Source organism: Gambusia affinis, linkage group LG16, assembly GCF_019740435.1.
Source record: "Gambusia affinis linkage group LG16, SWU_Gaff_1.0, whole genome shotgun sequence".
NCBI lineage: Eukaryota > Metazoa > Chordata > Actinopteri > Cyprinodontiformes > Poeciliidae > Gambusia > Gambusia affinis.
In genome coordinates, this window is record NC_057883.1 from 8,370,724 (window position 1) to 8,376,810 (window position 6,087).

Genomic DNA, 6,087 nt, shown 5'->3' on the forward strand with positions numbered 1-6,087 from the left:
TTTTTTGGCTTCAGCAATAGTTACGTGTGAGGTAATGGCAACCTAAGTTTAGCAGACATGGGAAGACAATATGCAATCGAAAGAAATTTTCCTATTTTTTTTTTCTCAGTGAGCACAGTTAAGACTTATTTCAGTATAGGGACAGCTATTTATTCAAAAATACATGTTGATAAAATGTCTCAAAAGACTCAATAAGGCAATTGTTTATGGCGGTACGACTCTGAATAAGTTAGCCATGATCTGGCCTAGTTAGTACCAGGACCCTTTAACCCCAAAATGTTTATCAATAAAAATAAAACCAGTTAGTATACAGATCAACATACAGCACCTAAAAAGTAGTCAGTCCCTTGGATGTTTTACCCTTTTTATTGCTTTTCCAAATCATTCATGGTTAACAAATTTAAGCTTTTTTGACTTAAGAATGTCAAAAAAAAAAAAAAAATCCTTTAATGTCAAAGTAAAAACGGATTTCTACAAAGTAATGACAACAAAATGAAAATGTTTATCACAAAATATGTGAGTGCATAAATATTCACATCCTTTAAAGTGACTAAGCCAATTCAGCAAAGGTCGAGTCAACTGGTGCTATTAGTCTCACAATGAGTGGAATAGAGAACACCTGATTGAAGTATAAAGACTGTTGTGTTTTGAAGGTCCAAAATTGTCATTAGTTGATGACGTTAAAAATAATCCTCTTCCTGAATTTGGAGAAATAAGCAGAATTATTAAGAAAGGTATTTAGCTGCACTTTGAGTAATATTTAGACACTGATCAATAACAGACATGATATTTCTCCATATAATCTTCTGTAAATTGTGAGATTTATTTAATACTAAAGTTCTCCAGTAAAGCTCCTTCTCTGCCTTGAGAGTCCAGTTGCTAAAAAGTTAATGGAATGTGGGATGCTTGCTTCAGATTAAAAATAAAAAAAAATAAAAAATCTTATTACTAAGTCATGAGAAAACACTGGTTGACTTATGGATATGAAAGTTGTGTAAATGTACCGATTGTTCATTACACAAAATATGGCAACAAGCAAAAATACCTAGACACTGAGCTCCAAATTACCCACAAATCTCCAGATCAGTGTTTAAATGTGTAGGTGTTTGTAATTGCAGTTGGGTGAACGGGAACCGTTGTGCAAAAAGCTCTCTGAGTGGGCAGTATGATTAGAAAATCGCTGTATGTTTAGGGTGTGAAAACAGACCCTGCTCACGAGATGAGAAGATAAACAATACAGTATTAGTTTTGTTATGTCTCTGACATCGTCTTGGGTTGCCACATGAACTTCTAAAAAAAATAAATTGAAGTTTGCTGCAATGTGACAAATTGTAAAAACAAACAAAAGTTTAACATAGAAATACCTTTGGAAGGAACTGTGTATGTCTAAGTTTTCTTCCTATTCCCACATTTAGTTTGTGTTTCTCTGTTTAATTGCCTCTCTTTTCTCCCCTTCTGAGATTTAAAGCTCAGCAGTTTCTGTTACACCATTTTTTTATTTTATTTTTTTTTTATGATTCATCTTTGGCCTCTGATCATCACCCACAACTCCTGTCATTATAAGTAAACACTGCAAGATGGTTTAGGAAACAGAAACAGATAAAAAACCCAAACAGACACATTCACAGATATTTTCAACAGGGCCAATATTTCTGCTCCCCTGCTTGCAGCTAACACAAAATGGGATTAATCACAGGCCTCAGTGTGGTGGCACACCGCTCTAATTTAGTCATTAAATCAACGCTCCCAGACCGACTGATGTAGACCGGATTAGCGACGAAGCTGTGTTCCTTTAATTTCATGCTGGATTATTTTTCAGATTTGTCAAAATACAGAACATGGATGCGTGCCCGTGCAGATGTGGGGATTTTTCTTTTCAGTGTGTGTGTGTGTGTGCGCGCGCGCGTGTGTGAGTGTGTATACTTGTGCTTATTTTGCATTCTATCTATCGCCCTATGAAACTGTGAGGAATGAAACTGGGTCAAGCTGTAATAAGTGCATGATCTTTCCCAAAGAGCGTCACCCCCCGCTCCCCCCAAAAAAAACTTACATCTGTTAGAGCCGCCTCGAAAGGAGGGCATTAGTAAATTTGCGACAAGAAATGCTTGCAGTATTTTGCGACAATTTTTTTCTCTGAGACAGAAAACTTATACACACAGGTGAATGCCGTAATCTTCGTCTATCAAGTTTTATTTGACCTACATTTGAGACGGCGCAGAGCTGAAATCACAGCAAAACGTGTGCTGTCGCTACATGAAACAGCCACAGAAATCTGCTGTAGCACACTGTAGATTTACAATCCTATCCTGACTTACACACCCACTCACCCACCCACACCCACATATCATCCCAGACCCAATTAGTCTGGTCTAATAACTGTGTCAGTGTGTTAGTAGCCATTCCTGGAGCTGCAGGGTATTGAAGTCATGCACTGTACAGCCTTACTCATGCATGTAAGGACACAACACACATCAGTCCGTTCATGCTTAAATACTCTGCATCTTTCCACCCCTCTGTCTTCGTCTCGTCTTGAATATAGTCAACAAAAAGAAGAAAAAGTAATTGGATTTATCTCATGTTTGCATTTCTTCTTATTTTAATGAGAAGAAATGCACGTTGTGGTTTTTTTTGCATGTGTCATGGAATCTGAGGCTCCGGCGAAATATTGTTTCCATCTAATTCCACTGTCATTTCCACAGAGGGAAGCATGAGGAGACTTCCAAACAGGCGTATCAGGTTTAATTAAAGGAGAGACAAAAGTGAAAGATTTACATGCAGCTTTAAATCTTTGCAAAGTCAGCTTTTTGGCATTTTTTTCCCCCTCCCCTCAAAATCAGCCTGAGGTGGTAGAGAGACAATTTTTTTCCAGCCACCTCTCCAATTATCAACCAATCTTAAGTCAGTTTTCCAAAAGTGTAGCATCATCTGGGATTTGTCGTGCCCAGGGCCCTAAAGGGGTGGGGCGGCTGATCTAAAAATTTTAATGAAACTTGCTTTTTGGATTTTTTTTAAATGGAGCAGAATTTGAAGACCCTGGGGAGAAGAAAGGATGTAATTACAAACCAGAACAACCTTGTATCAAACTGTCTGTGAGTGAGTCGGAAATTAACTCTGGTAATAATTACAGAGTTTTCTCCTTGTTCTGTCCAAGCAACATTTGCCGTTGTTCTAATTTCTCGACAAGGAAATAAACAAGAAGGAACTTAATATTTTCTATTACTTTCTGCTTTAAAAATCTTTTTTTTTATACCCCAAAATTAATTATTATTCACATGACAAGACTATTTTTTGCTCCATATCTTTAACTTTAGATTTTTCATTTTTGCGACTCAGAGAAAAGTGTTCTCTTTGAGAATAAAGGACCGCTTTTATGTGAAGTGACTTAAATTCAGTACATCACCGGTGATTCAGAAGACTCTTTGGTTCAACTGTTGAAATGATAACTTCAGGCAAAAGCAATGCATTCCATTTGCTTCCATCTGCATGTTCATATGTAGAATAAAACTGTTGGAGCTCCAAAAATGTACCTAAGTCAACCGCTATTCTTGCTTTTCCCTTTACCACTAAACATATCAACACCCCACTACAGAAAAACAACCTTAGACATTATTCAGTGATGGGGATGAAAAAGTCTTAATTAATTTTCAGGACCAGACCAGTTTAATGAACAAACATTTACAGCAACACCACAGCTATTGAGCCAGCTTTTGGCATATTTGGCAGTGTGGACAGGTGGCAGGAAAGCAAAATCATCATCCCCAAAATGCTTGTCAGCAAAAGGAAGAATGAGGTGCTCTAAAATAACCTGGTTGACGGCTGCATCTGAAAGCCTGGTGAATAGCTGTCCTCTGTTGTGACCACGACACCTCCCTGGAAACCTCACAGAGCTTCCAGCAGCGCTGCAGACTTACTGTAAAATAAAAAAACCCCTAGATAACAACCTCATAGCTCCAGAATAACTAAAGTCTGCAGGGCTGAAAGTTAACTTTCTATAAAGCAGCACTTGCAGGGTGCTATAAAAATGTCAGGTTCCCAGCTGGGCTGTATCGATGTCGCTGGCAGCCTGGCAGGACATTTTTCTCCCTCCAAACAGCTGGCCTCTGGGACAAAAAAAATAAAAATAAATAAATAAGAAGGGAATTTGTTATAAAATATAGCGACTAGTGGGGGACCTGTTTTTCCTCACATTCAGTTGTGGATGCAATATTTCTCTGCACTTTTGGCATTCCGTGTCACTGTTTGGCCACATAAAAGTTAATGAAATATCGATGTGGAAAAAGTACAGGGAAAGGAGGGTAGAAGCTGGTTGAAAATAAAGCAAGAGACAGAGAGAATCTCAACCTCCTGAAAATGTCAGTCTGAGCCTCCAGCTGTGGTGTAGAGACGCCTGACTGACGCACTGAACCTTGTTGGGATTTTTTGCCACATCTTTCCACAATGTCGGAGTTTACTGGGTTGACTAACATTTGGGTTTATAACATGGGTTAGGAGGGAATTGTGAGATTTAGTTGAATTCAGGGTGCAGAATAATTCCTTTGTGTGTTTGTGTTGGGAATTCTTCAGAAGCAGACGTCATGTCATTAGGAAGAGATTTTAATGGGGGAAATTAAGAAAACCATTACTCTGAATCCAAGAGCACATTCTCAAACATCAATAAACTTTAAATTCTAATGAACATTTAACACCGGAACTGGAAGACATTTAATGTATCCAAAAATAAATAAAACAACAGAAGCATGAAATAAAATTAGTTATGAAGTCTTTATTCAAATAAAAAAGGGAGCTAGTTGAGTCCAATGCTCCAGACCGAAGACTTTTATCATTTGATTTTTGGTAGAAAGAGAAAAGAGAGAAGTGATAAATCATGCAAATGGAAATGATTGAACTCACTTTAATTGATTGTGCAATTAACTGAGTTATTGCTTATTGCGTCAGGCCTAATCTAGATTTTTAAGTGCAATAAATGTGATGTGCTTCTAAGCTCAATGACTATGATTGTGTTAAATGGTTATGATTGATTGTGATATTTTCCATAATTGAGAACCTCGAGTCAGATTACATGTCCAAAGTAAACCAATGTTACATTTTCATGCTGAATTCAATGAAGATTTTTTTTTTAGGTTTATGATTTACTGTATTGACTAAACAGAAAACAAGAGTATTTCTATCATCCATGAGCATCCCGTCTTTCAGAAGTCAGAGAGCTGTTTAAGCTCAAAATTAAAGGTGTGCAGCACCAAATCCACTTCCTCCATCTGTGAAGGTGGAAAGGGAGCTGGATGCGGCGGCAGACGGGAGAATGATAGTGTCAAAGTGAGTGGGATGACAAAGGAGTGGGACACAAAAGGCCTTTGTGCCGTTTCTGCAGTGGTAAATCAGTCCTGAAAGGGCTGTAAGCTGCTTGGCCTGGCCAAACACACTCACACATCCACACACAAACCCAGGGGTGCACAGATACTGTATAAGCACTAAAAAGAAGCCACTCAGTCACAAAAATAGACACATGGCTCAGTCTCCATTTTGTGTTCTGCTGCCTCCTGTAGTCACATATCCATGCACACTTGTTGTGTGGCAGTTTCTGGGCCACCAATGAAAGAAGGTTGGGGGGAGCTGGGGAGTGGAAGAGACGACATTGAGAGAAAGGGCTGCTAGCTTGCCGAGTGTGAGTCATGGACAGACTGACTGTCCTCAGGCCTTGGTACACCATCTGCCCCCCCACTACCTCTATGGCCTCATCACACAGCTCATTGCTCCACAGTGTTGGACGCACACGCACAAATATGCATATGAGCAAAGGCAGACGCGTTCAAAGAAAAAAACCAACACACATTTTAAGCACCTCATGCAGAGTCTCTCAAAAGCATCCAATCTTTTTTTTTTATTGGGATTTTCTGTGATTCATTAACATAAACTGTGAGCTGCATGATAGTCCGCCCTGATTACTATGATACCCCTAATTAAAATCCTGCAGAATCAGTTGCTTATTGATGCCACCTAAACAGCGAATAGCCCACTTGTGTGTAATTTAGTCTGGGTAGACCTTAATACAGAGTAATACTGAAAGAAAACGGTGTAGTGGATGCAAAA